Source organism: Penaeus chinensis, chromosome 23 (genome assembly GCF_019202785.1).
Source record: "Penaeus chinensis breed Huanghai No. 1 chromosome 23, ASM1920278v2, whole genome shotgun sequence".
In the NCBI taxonomy this organism is placed as follows: Eukaryota; Metazoa; Arthropoda; class Malacostraca; order Decapoda; family Penaeidae; genus Penaeus; species Penaeus chinensis.
The window spans coordinates 23070234-23088423 of NC_061841.1; the positions used below are offsets into that span (position 1 = coordinate 23070234).

Genomic DNA, 18190 nt, shown 5'->3' on the forward strand with positions numbered 1-18190 from the left:
GAAGAACAAGATGAGCGAAATAGTCTTTTGCCCAAAGCACTCACTAGGAATATAGATAATTAAAAAAAAGTGTGTATAACTGATAAAACGTAAAAGTGAAAACATAAGAGTAAATTAAAGTTATTATCAAAATAGAAAGAGTTAAAAATAAATTAAGTAAACTATAAAACAGTATCTGATATATTTATTTAGTAAAAACAAACAAAAGGCAAAACTCAATACCATTATTATTAAAAAAAGCGAGAACACAGTTAAATAAAACCTCCGGTAAAATTAAACACAAATACACGTAAATAGGGGCAATCTTAAAAAAAAAAAAAAAAAAAAAAACACAATACCTGATAAAACTGCACACTCACTGTAAGATCCATAAAACGTAAAAAAAAAAAAAAAAAAAAAAAAAAACACAAATAAAACTGACAGCCTGAAACGGCGGTTATCTGAGGGATAGCCGACCGCAGGTAATGAGTCGATGCCTGTGCGCAACTCAAGCAAGGTGGTTGACCCCACCTTATTTAAACAAGGTCGTGCGCCAGGAGATGTTCGCGCATCTAGACTCATTTCATAGTTAGGAGTCGTCTGCCTTCTCTGAATATTTCTTTAAATACGAAAGTTTTAGTAACAGATTGCCGTATTTTGAAAAAAGTAAAGGAGGTTTAATGAAGAAAAATACACATACAATATAATAAACACTTAAAGAAAAGAACAAAACATACATAAATTTAAATTGACGATAAAAATTATGTCCGTGAGCTAGCTGAGGGGTTTGGCGCCAAATGCCCTTTGGATTTTCCCTCGGCCTTGTCTGTCGCCATCTTGGGCGCCATCTTAGTATTCCCGTAGCTATGAGGGCGACTTCCCGACGTCATCTTCGCAGGCCTCGAGTGGGACATCGGGACGTTGTGCTATAAATGGCTTGGGCCAAATATCTTCGGAATACTAAAATATCCAGGGCGTCTCCATCCTCCTCCTGCAGCACCTCTGTCAGGCAGTACCTTCTGCAGCGGCTTCTGCGGTGCCTCCGTCAGTATCCTCGCGCCCTGGCCCAGACTTATAATATTGGTCGCGGGGACTTTTCATGAGGGTTTTGGGTGATCTATGGGTCGCCGGAAGAGGCAGTAAGAGCGGCAGCTCACTACAACACACACACACACATGTTTGTATGTCCATGCACGTTCATGTACACAGACATTTCCTTAACATCTATCCTATCTTGGTGTCTACCATTTTCTTCCGCAAAGCAGTCAGGATTCAAAGGACGTTTATAATGCCATAATATACTCAACCTGCAATGAATTGACATGTCAACACGAATCACAATTTGCAAAGGCGGAAATAGGGGAAAAGAGAGCGGGAGAGGAGAGAATAGAGGGTGGGAGAGGGGGAAAGAGGGAAGGAGAGGATAGAGAAAGAGGGAGCGAGAGAGGAGAAAAATTGTTGGGGGGAGAGGGAGCGCATCTAAAGGTGTTCTCAGACCAATTGCGTTTATTGAATGTTTTGTTAATTTAAGCTTTAATCAATAATATGAACAACAGGGCGGTATTCACGAAGGACTCCGAAATTTGTCTTAGACAAAAGAAAAAGTCCCTGATTTGCCCCGTGCCACATCTCTAACTCAATGTTGGTAATATAATAAACACATAATTGTTATGGACTCTATGAAGAAAATTGACTGCAGTAGTAAGTTAAAACTACATACTGCAATAACTCTTACTTCTGTAATAACAACAGTAATACACATTTAATATATTCAACTTACATATGAGCACCACAGGTTTGCTGTCACTGCAGCAGCTGTGAGGCCGCGCGGCATCATTTGCATTTTCGAATGGCATTTTGCTGTAAATATGTAGAAAACGGAACAATTCATGGTTGACCACAATTCAGAATGGGCCTCCAAAATCTACATGCCATTACTGATGTGTGATTATCCTTTTATGACTTTATATATTCGGTTTTCCATTGTTAATTAGATTCTCATGCTAAGTGTTTAGGATTAAGTTTGTGTCAAGGGTTCTTAGGGACAGGGAGAGTAACATTTATGGTTTATTTATTAAAGTAAGTAGCTATTTCCATTAGTATTGAAAGTATGAGTAATTTTCTCTACTTATTTCGTTCATTCACTTTTCTTTGCTCGCTTTCTATGATTAAAGTTCATGTTACTCACGTATATCCTTTTCTAAGAATTGTCTATTAAGCAGAAGCTATGAAGGACAGCGATGCGGCTGCAGCTCGCCGGGCAGCAGTATTTTTTCCTTATATTATAGACCGCTGCTCTGGTTGCTTTGTTTTCTGCTCGTGAGTCGTGAGTGAGGGGGAATGCTCGTGATAATGATAAGTCCGATATGCGAAGCTGAGCCTTGCCCGGGCTATGCCCATGAGGGGAGCCCGGCCTGTGTCGACTAATGTCGACTCGCTAACGTGTGTCAGCTGGTGCTGACTCGGCTTCGTCCTTACCCGCCGTGGTGCCCAGCCACAGCACGAACCTCCAGGCGACAATTGCAACTTCTCGCGCCTGGAGGGGGGAGGGGGGGGGGGCGAACCGCGCCGACTCCTCGGATGAGAGACCGGCACGTTACCACTGTGCTAGCCCGGATGCTGCCCGTGACTTCTGGCCACCTGCCCTTTTTGTCACACACATGCGCAGAAATACCCAAGATTGCCATATGTCGCTTGGGTTTCCATAGCAACGGATGGTTGTCAGGTGTTCCCAATTTTTTCTTTGTTTCCTTAAAATATGTCTATAAAATTGTACACCTGGACAAGATATAAACCCACACACCCAAACTCACACGTGTGTGTATAAAAAAAAAAAAAAAAAAAAATATATATATTTATATATATATATATATATATATTATTATATAATGTTTTCTTTTATATATACACACACACACACGTGTGTGTTTGGGTGTGTGGGTTTATATCTTATATATATATATATATATATATATATATATATGCATAAGAAATAACCCAGTTTGGGCTCTAACAGTCAAGTAGTTTCCTCGTGTACATGTAACATAGCCTAGCTAACTTAAACAACACCCTCTAGTACCCCCCCCCCCCCCCCCCCCCTCGTCAGGGATTCTTCTTTTATGAATGAAAAAATGTAGAAAGAAGGTATTATAGTATCATTATATAATTACGTTTATGTAGTGTTATTTTATTTCTTCTAACCTTTTCCTTTTTCATATATAGATATTTCGCTACTGTGTATGCGATAGGTTTTTTTCCCCTGATGATACATACTTATAGATGGTGATGAACAAGCAAGCAATGTTGTTGTTATTGTTCTGGTATTTCGCTTATAAAAATAACACCAAAGTTGCGTCAACTAACCTGTAACACGATCTTATTCGTAGGCATAGACCGGGCTCGCTTCATAGGCATAGCCTATGCTTTCTTGTATATGTCTGCTCTGATGGGAGTTGAGGGTTTATTGGCTGGTAAGCAAATCGCCTTCGCACGGTAGTCGACATTAGTACCCTGTAAATGATAGACTACGTATCGGACCGCATATCCGTGCATACACATACATGCATACATACATTATTTTATCAACATGTATAAGATGATATCTTTATGCTCTATGACACAGTTATTATATATTTTAAAACAAGACTGGTCTGCGACACCTAAGTCAGGTGACGTAGTAGATGGAGCATAATACCATGAATGAGACGAAGAACATAGACCCCCCCAATGATGCTTCAACGCATATAAGGCTTTCTATCGAGAGGAAGCCCGAAATATCATCCCCTCAAGCGGAGGATGGCGGCTTAGGGCCGAAAGGAGGGAGGGGGCCCGTTCACATCCCTTGTGTGGAGACACTGTCCCATGCCCCAGGTACACGTCCCTTAGAAAATGGGTCTGGCTGTGTTGTTCTTGACATGAATAAAAAGAGTAATACAAAGCACCACAGGTAAATAAAAATATAAATACGATAAAAAAAAACTTCCTGAAGGAACGGGTTCATAAAATGACTTGAACTTAAAAATGAATGGGGTATCTCTGGCAGGTGCTGGCCAATAAAACTTGATAAACCCTGTGTTAGCTTAAATGCCCACGTCCAGCAATGTCCTAACTGGCATGTAAATTTGGCTCAAACACAACCTTGTTCTTGCTGCTCCAGCGACGCCACAGTATAGGGTGATCCAGGGGTACACTCAAACACCGAGTCCAGAGACAACTTCCTTTTAGATTTATTTCGCAGGTGTATTTATACAGGTTAGGCCACGTCACTGTGGCAACAGTTATTTAAACAGGATAAAAAGTAAATAATTAAGAATAAATTTTGAACACTATGAAATATCAACAATAGACAATAATAAAACGATAAAGCAATCAGGTGAAAAACCTACTAAAAAAAGGAACACAAGAAAGATTAACGGAATGTTAAAAACACAGCAAGTAAGAAAAATAAAACGATACACTTGATTATCAAAATAAAAGTCATAACACGGTAAAAGTCATTCATAATATATTCCCTATCCCGAGTATCCCTGTGAGCCTACATTAATAAGTAAAAAGAACAATTAAGGTGGTGACGTGGCAAGTTTTGCCTATATAAAAAAAGAATCTAAAGTCATAAAACAGTTACCCAAGACTAATAAAAAATATTAATTATAAAACTAGGGATTTAAGCAAGTTTTAAAATGATAAAAACAAAATAACGTAAAATGAAAATAGTAGGGAAAAAGGGGAGGGGTGTCAAGGGGATAGATAGGGTATTAGGGTAGGGGGTAGAGGGTAGGTGTGAGGACGAAAGCATAAGGAAAAGGACTAAAATGAGAGAAATCAAAGGACCGAGAGATGGAAATGAAAGAAATTAGGAAATGAAAGAATTGAGTAAGGTCCACGGGGGAATAGAAAGAGTAGAAAGCGAGGAGACTAGTATGGGGGATAGAAAGATACAGAAGAACGTAGATCGCAAATTAGAAGAGAAGAGAAATGAACGAAAGGAGTGAAAGAGGAAATGGAGAAAACGAGAGTAAAGGATAAGATAGCATAACGAAAGAACGGGGAAGGAGAAAAGATCAGCATGATAGAAAGTAAGGAAGGACGCAAGATTAGGAAGTGAAAGAGGGAAAATGAAAGGAAAAGGAACGAGGAAATGAACGAGGAAGAAGTGAGAGCAAGAGAATGAAAGTAGTTAGGAGAGACGAAAGATAGCAAGTCGAGTAAATAGGGTATAGGCGTCAGGATAATACGTGAAGAGAAAAAGGGAGAGAGAGAGAGAGAGAGAGAGAGAGAGAAAGAGAGAGACAGAGAGAGAGAGAGAGAGAGAGAGAGAGAGAGAGAGAGAGAGAGAGAGAGAGAGAGAGAGAGAGAGAGAGAGAGAGAGAGAGAGAGAGAGAGAGGGGGGAGGGGAGGGAAAGGTTGGAGAAGAGGGTAAAGGGGGAGACTAAAGCAAAAGGGAGGTAGGGGAGACTAAGGGAGATTAAGGGAAACAAGGGTGAGGAGGATAAGGGGGGGGGGGGAGAGGAGTTACGGTCCAGGATGGTGGGGGAGAAGGGTCGGAGACCTCACACGCATCTTTGCTTCTTTTCAGGCCCATTGAGCCTTCTTGTGTTGTATAGGATTTGGGATTTCTAGTTTCGTGAAAATCCTGTTGCTTCCTTTCTTGTCTGCGTTCGGCTGGACCACCGAGGGCGCGATCTCGCGCTCTCTTGTGTTATCTGAAACGTGGGATTCGTTTTTTCGCGAAGGGCCTGTTGCTTCCTTTGCTATGTCACCAATATAAACGACTATATCGTTTATGTTTCGCATCGCTGCTGATTCTAGAATCGAACTCTTGATGGGATAGGAGGCGATTTATGATGAGCGCAGGTCTTTACAGAGTCGCGTTCTCCCGTTGAAGCGTCATTGGGGTGTCTGTGTTCTTAGTCTCAGCCATGAAAAGATTATATGCACATATATAACAGATACTGTAACATCTGAAAATCTGAAACACTCAACATATTGGAGAGAAGTATTGTATTCGCACGGGCATAATACTCTCTATAGTGAACTCCTAGAACCTAAACATGTGATGGCTGTTGTTATTGTTCACTTGTGATAGAAAGTTTCTAGGACATGGGAAGCATTAAAAAAAATGAGACACCCAATGTAAGTTTCCATAGATTTATTTTTTGAAAATTCAGTTTTTTCAAGAATTTTCAGACCTGGAAAATGAAATTGCTGGAATTCCAGGTTGCAGAAGGACCCTGAACGCAGACCTGTTGCCCCAGCACATGATACAAAACACCTTTGTGACTTAATATTTTGCATCATTTCATGTAACTAGTTTATATTGCCTTTGGTTTTTGATATTTGCATTCATATTGTGTATTATGACCATGAAAACTTTAAATTTTTCTCTGCAATTTTTTGAGTGTGTATCTGGTATATCTGAACATATAATCTCATGGATGAGGCTAAGAACACAGATCCCCAATGAACGGGACCCTATAAGGACCTGCGTTCATCACAAATCGCCTCCTATCTCATCAAGCGTTCAAGTGGTGGGATTGCTCATTACTGCCGTGTTAATCCGGGTCCTCGCGACCGCAGGGGAAACCAAAAATCACACCCAGAGCTTCCGCCGGGTGTACATCGGCCGCTCTTAGAAGCTAGACCCCCTGCGTACCCTGTTCAATTCCCGAGCTATATATAGCCGACCCCCAGCAAGGATCGAATGAATGGGCTAGTAAGTAGCTCGGGAACGAACTAGCAATTCCCCCCCCCCCCCCCCCTTAGATGGCGTGGCAGGTTCCGCCGATAAGAAGGTGGCTTATTAAAGCAGTTTAAAAAGAGTGCATAGTAAAAAAAAAACAAAGAAAATGGCTTTGGTTCTGTTAAAAACAAAGATAAAACAAAGAATAAAGTAAAAATAATATAAACAATAAAAATACATAAAAATACATCTAATCTACATAGGCGGCATCATCCTCCACGTGCGTGCGCGGTCTTTCGGTCTCTAGATTCGGGGGAGACTCTGGTATTCTCCGCGCTCCGGCGCGGCTGGCTTGGTATGGGTCACTACAGGTGAAATGTGAACACAAGAAAGCCGGGATTAAATTGGAAAGGGTCAATTGTGAATGTAAGAGTAGAGAAGAGAGGCATATGTGAATACAGTAAAGAGAGGGGGAAATATGTTTGCAGGAAATTGTTTCACGGGTCACCAGAAAAACACTCGGCTTGTCATAATCATTTATTTCGACCTGAAATAATATTTAACATAATAAGGGTTTCTCCACATCTTATAAATTGGAACATATAAACAAAATGAAGACCAAATTACTTTAAAATAAAATAACTTTGAAATAATAAAATATACATGGAAATCATTACAAACTTTGATGAAACAAATTTACATATATAAGGCATGACATTCAGATCTTGATACCAATTATATCCTCATACAATATCAGATTGCATAGTAATTACTATCAATCATATGATTTTCAAGAAATAAAACATGTTGAAATATTATTCCAGCATCCCAAAAACGACAAGAAAAATAGAATGTCTAAATATAAAACAGTTCCAAATATAATGATGGGAAATTTTGGTAACGCATGGGAATCTTGATTTGTAAACAGAGACTCAGATATTATATTTGGAACTGTTTTATATTTAGACATTCTATTTTTCTTGTCGTTTTTTGATGCTGGAATTGTGTATAAGCATCTGGAGCAGCAGATTGTATATTATTGAAGGAGGTCTTTCATTTCAATTGGATAAAAAAGGATAACATTTCACGCTCACCAGATGAGGCAATGTTGTAAGTTTAATTATTCTTTGTATTTTGTGTTAATATTTCAACATGTTTTGTTTCTTGAAAATCATATGATTGATATTAATTACTATGCAATCTGATATTGTATGAGGATATAATTGGTATCAAGATCTGAATGTCATGCCTTATATATGTAAATTTGTTTCATCAAAGTTTGTAATGATTTCCATGTATATTTTATTATTTCAAAGTTATTTTATTTTAAAGTAATTTGGTCTTTATTTTGTTTATATGTTCCAATTTATAAGATGTGGAGAAACCCTTATTATGTTAAATATTATTTCAGGTCGAAATAAATGATTATGACAAGCCGAGTGTTTTTCTGGTGACCCGTGAAACATTTCGACAACACTCAGGATGGGGCTCAGTGATGAGGAGCCTCAGCACGGCAGTATGGAGGGCTCTGCTGCTTCAGTAGACGGTTGGATGAAGAATCAGTCAAAAAGGGCTAAGCAGCATAGAGGAACTGCCAAAGGAAAGTTCACACGTAAGCTAGAAAAGTTTAATGAGCATGTGAAAGATAAAGTTGCCTTAGAAATATTGGAAGATAACTATAATTTGATTGTTAAAGCTTTTGAGAAAGTTGAACTGGCAAATGAAAGTTATTGCAATTTACTTGATGAAGCTAATGATACTCAAGAGTTAATTAATGCAGATATGTACATTAAGGAACTTGACGATAAGAAATGTGCTGCCCATGTTTTATTTGTAAAGATGAAAGATGAGATGCAAATGAAAGGGGCTATCAAAGTGAAGCCTATTGACATACCAAAGTTTGATGGAAAAATCAGAGACTATAGTAATTTTAAAAGAGATTATGTCAGACTTATGCAACCCAACTATGGAAAAGACCCATTTGCTCTTAGACAGTGTCTCTCAGGAGAAGCTTTAGTCTTTTCCTTGTGGGGCTGAGCATGATTTTGATAAAATGTTTGAACGGTTAGATGACATGTACAGTGACAGTAGACGAGTAATTGATGTAGTAATTGAAGATTTGAGAGAAATTGAACCTGTAATCGAGGGTGATAGTTTAGGTTTCATCCGAATGGTAGACAAAATTGAGCAACATTTTCTTTATCTGGATCAGTTGGGTCTATCTTCAGAACTTAATACTGCCAATATGACAAGTCAGATAGAGAAACTCTTGCCTCCAACTCAGAAGCGGGAATGGATCAAAATAGCAGAAAATGTTAAACCTGTTGAATTATTTAAGAAACTACTGGAATACCTTTTGGGTGAAAAGAAATGAAAGACCTCCTTCAATAATATACAATCTGCTATTCGAGATGCTCATACACAATTCCAGCATCAAAAAACGACAAGAAAAATAGAATGTCTAAATATAAAACAGTTCCAAATATAATATCTGAGTCTCTGTTTACAAATCAAGATTCCCATGCGTTACCAAAATTTCCCATCATGCTCAGCACAAAAAAAAGAACTGGGACATGCGTGATAAAACAACAAAAAAGAATAGAATATTATTAGTTAATACAAACTAATGATACAGAAATGAAGCAGGGATCAAATGAAAATTCACTGGAGGATGATGGAGCCAAATGTGGATTCAAGGGAGAGAGAGAGGTCATATTTGAATGTAGGAGTTATGTTCTTTGAATGCACTTGAGGATAAAGGGGACAAATGTTAATAAAAGAGAGGAGGAGACGAGGAAGTGGTCATGGACGATAATTGGAAAAAGAATGCAGGAGAGGATAATCTCAAATTTGAATACAGGAAAGGCGGAAGAGGGTCAAAGATGAATAGAGGAGAGGAGGAGAAGAAGGGGTTAGACATGAATGCAGGAGATGTGGAAGAAGTCAAATATGTATGTGGGAGAGTAGGTATGAATCAAATCTGAATGCAGATGAAGGAGGAAGGAAGAAAGGACTGAGGAGGAAGAGGAGGAGGTGAAAGTCAAGGGAAAAGTGGAGGAAGTGACAAAGATAAAGTGAAAAGGGTTTAAGACAAATCAGGTATAAGGAGAAGGGACTAAAGGTTTAGAAGTTTACTGGTCGCCAGTAAACCTCTAAACCTCAGTACAAGCACAAAAGCACATGTCATGACATGGCCCAGTACCCTACTCTAACAATGTGGAGGCGCAATGAGACCAGGGTATAGCTAAAGTAAACAAGACGACAATCGCAGGTGTCCCAAGGACTTTAGTATGTTCATCAGAAGGACAGTAGTATCTGGCAACAGCAGAAACTCTCTCGGGCAGCTCGTTCGAGTGGATGAGTGAGCCTAAATATCGGGCCAAATAGGAAGATATATCTAAAACCTGTTACCTTCTTCATAAAGGATGCAGAATGCAATCTGTACACCACTGTTGGGCTATGCTGATTTACTGATAAATGTTTTTTTTACTTTAATATCTTATTGAGAGCATGTCTGAAACTATGAGAAAGTTACGGATAGCACAATAGAAATTTCCTTGATTAGCATTGGTAAGTTGAAGAATAGTAAAATAATAACCTAAATAAAATTGTCTGTTAATGATGTAATTCTAATAAGTGGATACCGCACATGACTTTGGGAAATAGGGGGCACTGAGGGAGAAACTTTTGCGGAAGAGGGACAAGAAAGGGTAAACCTTAGTCCAAAAGACCGGACCCTGGTGGTTCGTTTTCTTTCAGTAAGCAAGGAGACCTACTCCTTACGTTGGAACATGTCTAAGAATGGAAACCAGAAACTGAGACAGGAAGGGGCATTGTCAATGACCCAGATACCGCTTTTTTATATAAACTATTTACGTAGGTAAGAGGGATTATGTGCCATCTCGATTGTAGAATATTAGCCAATCAAAGCAAGTATAACCATCTTCTGTAGTATTTTTAATTCTCATTCATAACAAAGCAAACCAAATAAAAAATATTAGTGTGATTACTATCATGCAATGTTTTGGCTTAAGATCAGCTGTCTCTTGTGGATTTTAAACGTCTGGAGAGTGATCCGGTTTTACAAAGCATATTCACTACAATTACTCTGTGTAAAGGAGCATATATTATTCTGGGTAGTTTATCCAATTAATAAGCATACATGTACATACACATGTATTTATCTAAAGAAAAGAGAGAAAAGAGAATAAAAGAAAATGGAATAAATGCTATTAGCATGCCCTACATGTCCAATGTCTCTCCTTATTGCTTCGAAAAGGTAATTACTAGGTTGGCCAGCAACATTTCAACATCCGGATGTCCCTCCTAACTTCAAAATTGCATTCCTGTTCAGTATATCAGCACTTGTCCAGTATTACAACCATCATGTAATGTGGTTTATAGGGAGTAATCCTTTTTTGTAAGGAAGAAAAGAAAAGAAGAAAAAAAAAAAAAAAAACGAAGCAGGATGTCAATGATTCAAAAAAAAAAAGTAAAGCATCAGAATCATGGAACCCCGACTTGAAGCCAATGAAGCCCAGTGTGACCAGCAAAAAGCAAGGAGTTACATGATCCGGTTTTACGTCACGACCTCGCTCGCAAGGAAGGGGAAGGTTTTATCTATCGAAGGACTTTGGATTTGGGAGTGAAAGACTATACCTCAAGTGGATGATGCCCTTCCTAACCACGGACCCTGGCTGGTTTCGAACTCATAGGCTTAGCGACTTCTAATCCTGTTTGTGTTATCGCTGCACCACGGCGTCAAAAAAGAAAAAAAAAAAAAAAAAAAAAAAGAAGACGCTCTTTATGCGACTATAAGATTAATAGATAAAGCACAGGTAAGTACTTATAAACATGAAAATCTCAAAAAAGAAAAGAAATGGAAAGAAAAAAAAAAAAAAAAAAAAAACGACGGATAATGAGATTTAGAGTGATACTTAGAGTAAGTTCTGGTCTTGATTTTGAGTGTTTTGTTTGTCTGCCCAGATTCTGTTCCTGCTCTCTGACCAACTGTCAGTGAAGGACGTATATGTCAAGTTTTCATCATCATGTGCCATGAAGAGGTGAAAAGGCGGAATCTGTATAATAAAAGCTTATGGCAGATTCGATCAAGAAAGAAATATAACCTTACGATCGCCGACATACCTTAGTGCATGGTGCAAAGAGACCGCTGTTCACTAAAACTGTTCTCTCTGAATGAATTGAGGCAGGTAAAGTATTGCAAGGTTTTCTTTTCCAGGAGCTTTTAAACAGTAAAGGATTGATTTCAAACTTAATACAGGTTATAATGGCACATCGAACATTGTGTAAAGCAGTATAAATTGTATGCATATGTTTTGAAACTGACAGAAGCTCTTTTCTTTCAACAGGCATCACTGTCATAATTAAACCACAGTATCACATAATCTGGAAAGGTGTGGTGTGAAATATGGTACCATGGCGACTACCAGAAAATACCTTGATGTTTTACTGAACTTTTCTTGCTTACTTACAGAAAAGGATCACCCATTCTTTGTTTTTGCAAACCTTTTTTTTTCACCCAAGTAGCCGTTGGTGTTTACGTGTGGTGCACTGGCTCGAGAAAGCTACTTTCGCCTAAAAATCAACATGGGAAATGTTGCTGGTCAGTCTTATGTCATTAAACAAAGAAGAAAAAAACAAAGGAAAAAAGAAATAGAAGAAAAGATAGAAAAAACAAAAAACAAAAAAATATTGGGCCCAATGGAACACAATTTAAAAGTAGTGTTAAACTAGAATTCTTTATTTATATTATACTCTATAGTAACTACACCAGTTTCTAATGCTATACTGGATATATTGGATAAGCTACCCAACATGCGCAAAAGATAGAATTGTATGTATTTATAATGATATGAATAATTCTTATGAATAAATATCTAAGATAGATATTTGGTGTTATACACTAATATGGATTGCTGATTTTACCTCAAAAATTTGTATGGTGATAAAGCTGGTTTATTGCAGCAATGTTATTGATGAAAGTGTTTATATGGTGAAATGGATAAGATGAAAATGGTTTGCATAAAAAATCAGTTTCACTACTAACTCTACAGTGGTTTTACCTCTGTAAGGTTTACTATATGGAGACACTTAAATACAATGAAACTATCATTGTCTGGAAATCGTAAATCACGCCGAGACTGGGTTTACTCTTCTTGTCACTATTCCAGTATCTTTATGCAAGTCCTCAGTATTTTTGCACATATTTAATTTCTCATCAAATATGCAGTGTTATCTGCATCTGCTACTTATCTCTTTATGGTCTCTGGGTTAGACTTCCTATTCTTGCGACTTCGATCTACGTTTCTTTAAACTCTTAATCTCTTGTAGCTATGATGCTCAACACTACAGAATGATACAAGAAGAGAGCAGAATGAGTTCTGCCTGTGACGATACTACTGCTCTTCGTAATGAGCGAAATGACGTGTAGAATAGACAGAAATGTTATGCATCACATCCTCATCTCCTCAGTATTATTTACTTGATACTATACTTTCTGTTGCAGTTATCGCAGTTCTACTTGTATATTATCATAATTTAGTGGCGCATCCAGACCTTCCTCCCGGTCCTTGCTTCCTCCATCACCTGGAGTAGAATGTGACACACCAATGTTATTTTATTCGTTTAAATGCAATTGTTTTATAATATAACATCCTAGACGGAACTGAGATGTGTGACAGATATAATAAATCTTTTCCGGATGAAATATGTCTCACTGACTGGCTTTTGCGGGATAAAGGAAAACTTTCTATTTAGTCTCTTCTGTTCCGTCACTTTGGTTATGAAATGGAGTCTGACTGATATCGACTTTTCGGTCCGCTTCCTCCAACCCTTGCTGTGGGAGTGATATTGTAAAGGATGACTTTAATGCTGATTGGAAATAGGGGAGGGGGGGGGGGGGGAGCGAAAGCTGAGAGCGTTGTGTTTGCCGGATAAAAAGGAATGAGGGTTTGTAGCTAGCTATCTTTATTAGATATATTTTGTCTATGATTATCATTGCTATTTTTTACCACTAAACATTATCGAATATACCTTATTCAAATTTATTAATAACTGCTAAATTATTCACTCGGAAGGAAAGCCTAGGGCTTTAAATCCTTAATAATTCGAGAGGGAAGTCAGGATAACATCTACTGAGATCAATATATTGCAAGTGGAAACCTTTCTAATCGATACTTGCATTTTTTAAAACGTAAATTGCATCTTTTCAGTAACAAAAATAATATATATTTATTTCTTTATTAAAATATCAATTACATTGTCTTGATATATTGAGCTGCCAGTGAATATAAGTTTATTCCATAATAAGCATTCGGAGGCGAGGATAGACCAGACTCGAAGTCTCTATTTCAGAGAGTAAAAAGTGCGGGGAGCGGTTACACTGCAGAGGCTTAGATAACAGAAACGTGTTGGGTAAACTATCGTAATTTATGAATACCGGAACAGTAGTGCAGCAAGAAAGTGAAGAAGCCAGGTCAAAGTAATGATCATTCAAGCGATCATGTATTATTCCTGGATGTCGTGCCGTTAAGTGACAGCCCCTGAAAATGGCAATAGATATCGCTGTGGAATTTCCGCTGTAGCACCAATATACAGTAGAGGATGATACCCAGTAGCCACACACATCCACACAAAAACACACACAAAAAATGTATTGCTTGAAACTTACACATGAAGGACTCGGTTTTTTGTTTTTTTTTTCAGCACAAAAATGTCAATCTCTTTTATCATGTCTTGAGGGTTTGTTCCGTCGTTAGTACTAAAATGCATGAGATGTATTTGCAGAAACCAATTCCTTGCTATTATTACTTCAAACAGGAATGTATATCCGGCTTTCCTTTTTTTCACCAATCCTGTATGTTCTGCGATATTTGTATGTGGCATTATTAGCAAGAGGATAAAAGCACATGAAACTGGGACAGTCACACCTGTCCACTAACTGTTAGTGTCTTCGTATGATTTATGAAGAAAGTTGAAAAAAATTAATTTGTTTCTCTCTCTGCCAAATGCACGTTCTTCATAGCACTGCCATCGTCCTGAAATGCTGGTGTGGATGGAGCCAAGTCATGGGTGTAGAACACAGCCACTAATCGAAACAAGGCATTGATGTTAATAGATACCCGTCGGTGCTTCGGAAGGCGGGAACAGCAGACGCAAGCGAAGTTGTGGTTCTTCCATTTATTGTTAATAGTGGTAAGAGGGAATGTAATAGTGGCCAAGCAGGGACATTTGGCGAAATAGTGATGTTATATAGTACTGTTGGAAAATACCAAGGCGGTCAGGAATCAGATCTACGTGCTCCACCAGAACACAAGAAAGGAATATACAGGCAATACACAAATTTTCACGATTGAAAAACAAAAAAAAACCGTAAATGTAAACAGAGAGAACAAAAAATATAAGTTGGTGAGTTCGCAAGATCACAGACGTATTAGAAAAGAGGTATGCTATAGTTCAACGAGAGTTACTTGCGTTTCATGTATCTCCTTGGGTATATATAATTTTGTTTTTTAAATATACACATACACAAACTTGTACGTGTGTTTGTAAATAAGTTTATGCATATTTATGAGTGTGTGTATGTATATATATGTATACATATATATGTATGTATACAAATACATATGCATGTATGTATACATATATATGTATATAAATACATATGCGTATATGTATACAAATACATATGCATGTATGTATACATATATATGTATATAAATTCATATGCGTATATGTATACAAATACATATGCATGTATGTATACATATATATGTATATAAATTCATATGCGTATATGTATACAAATACATATGCATGTATGTATACATATATATGTATATATATATATATATATATATATATATATATATATATATATATATATATATATATATATATATATATATATATATATATATATATATATATATATATATATATATATATATATATATATATAATCTAAATTAAGGCATAAACAGCTGATCGAAAATTATTTTAAGATAAAATCAGGTAGTAGATAAAACACTAAAAATGGATAAATAAATATGTACTAAAATGGATCGTGATATGAAAATTACGATTACCTTTTCTGATTATCATTATATAAAATAAGTTAATATAGCTCCTAATTGACCGAAATAAAGTAACTGTCAGGACACGTAACTTTTGTCTCCCTGAAGTATCGGGCTCCGTTGTTCGCAGAAGCCGGCTGCCATTCATTCACAAAAGAATAGGGCTAAGAGAGACAATCCTTCCTCGACCAAGTGTGGGCACCGACTTTATTTCGCGCCAAGCAGGGTTACACTCATGCCGCGACGTCACGCTCGTACATCTTTACAATCACAAAAAGACGTAAGATATAATAACATTGCATAAAATAACAATAAAAATACTCGTTCTCATTAAAACAGAAATGGAGTAAATTATAGTAACGAACAGATAATATAACGAATGGAAAGTAGAAAAAAAAAAAAAAAAAAAAAATATATATATATAATCTAAATTAAGGCATAAACAGCTGATCGAAAATTATTTTAAGATAAAATCAGGTAGTAGATAAAACACTAAAAATGGATAAATAAATATGTACTAAAATGGATCGTGATATGAAAATTACGATTACCTTTTCTGATTATCATTATATAAAATAAGTTAATATAGCTCCTAATTGACCGAAATAAAGTAACTGTCAGGACACGTAACTTTTGTCTCCCTGAAGTATCGGGCTCCGTTGTTCGCAGAAGCCGGCTGCCATTCATTCACAAAAGAATAGGGCTAAGAGAGACAATCCTTCCTCGACCAAGTGTGGGCACCGACTTTATTTCGCGCCAAGCAGGGTTACACTCATGCCGCGACGTCACGCTCGTACATCTTTACAATCACAAAAAGACGTAAGATATAATAACATTGCATAAAATAACAATAAAAATACTCGTTCTCATTAAAACAGAAATGGAGTAAATTATAGTAACGAACAGATAATATAACGAATGGAAAGTAGAAAAAAAAAAAAACTAGACCCAAACGAGTATAACAAAATGAAACCTAAACTCCCTAAAACTGTGAGTAAAGATTAAAAAATACGTGAAAGTGCATCAACGATGCGGGGAAAACGACCAGCGGCGACTGGTACACTGAAGAGTGACTTCTCGTGCGGGAAAGCGAACGGGTTGCGGGATGCCCGCCGTTACGGGGATGCGGGAGGCTGCGGTGACGAGCACCACTCTTGCACTAACATATTATTTGCAAATATCTACAGCTGCAGAAAACTAAAACTTCAATTTATTTTTACAATCTGGTACGATTATGAAATTGTCAAACCACTTACATAGTAAATAATTTTCTCCAAATTCCCCTGTCTCAAATCGAGTACGTAGTGCACAGTTGGACCAAATAAATGCATCATGAGTACTGCCAGGATATCTTGTGTTATAACTTGTTATTAGTCCATCTAAATTGCAAACTACCTGTAGATTTAATGAATGAAACTTTTTCCTGTTAACATGTGTCCATCAACTTGTGGTACTTTAATTGGAATGTGAGTACCATCTATAGCCCCTATGACTCTCGGAAAGTTTGCAAATCTTGAAAAATCTTGGACAGTCTTCCTTAAATCATTAGCACTTGATGTAAACTTTATTTCTATTCTTGCCTTTTCTGTCAACACTCTGGTCACTGCTGCAATGATCTTGCTTACACTTGCTTGTGTTAGTCCACATGAGTCACCAATCACACTCTGGAATGTTCCACTAGCATAAAAGCGTAAGGCCTAGTCCACATGAGTCACCAATCACACTCTGGAATGTTCCACTAGCATAAAAGCGTAAGGCCTAGTCCACATGAGTCACCAATCACACTCTGGAATGTTCCACTAGCATAAAAGCGTAAGGCCACAAGCACTTGTGTGTGGGTTGGCACTGCGTGTGACCTCCTTGTTCTTCTTCTCAAATATGGGTCCAACACCTCACAGAGCCATAAAATGTCATGTCTTTTGAAATCTGTAGTACCGCAATAACTGGTTATCATTAACATGCAAAGGATCCAAAGGGTCCCTATAATGTCTTTCACGTTGTAAAGCTCGATCATGAAGATAAGCAGCTACCAACTCCATGTTGTTTGTCGTCTGTCAACACTGTTGGCACTTAGCTTGCAATATGTTTAAATCGCAACAGTTAAGCAAGGAAGGCAAAGAAGACACTGAATATCTAGAATTCCCGGTGTATTAAATACATAAAACAGCAGTATGTAGTCAAATAAAGGCTATATAAGTTATGACGACTATGCAATCGAGATATAAACAATCACTATCCGGTTTGAAACCCTTACAAGACCTCCCGAGCAATGTGTGACGTCATGACATGGCGGCTATTTTTGTTTCGAGTATGGCCCTCGGAGGAGTTACAACGTTGTAACTCCCCCGATGTGAGATACAACATTGTAAACTGTTTTGAGTATCCCGCCGCAGGTTCGTCTGATCGGCGTTTCCCAGCTGTTCTCCCCTGCAAAGTT

The 18190-nt window shown here is 37.6% G+C and overlaps 1 long non-coding RNA gene across 1 annotated transcript; it reads left to right on the forward strand.

Moving 5' to 3' along the window:
- Positions 1 to 8058: 8058 nt before the first annotated feature.
- LOC125037482 lies at positions 8059 to 13589 on the forward strand. The gene is made up of 3 exons (XR_007115975.1): positions 8059 to 11496; positions 11645 to 11868; positions 12028 to 13589. It is a non-coding gene; the product is annotated as an uncharacterized LOC125037482 (long non-coding RNA).
- The last annotated feature ends 4601 nt before the right edge of the window (positions 13590 to 18190 follow it).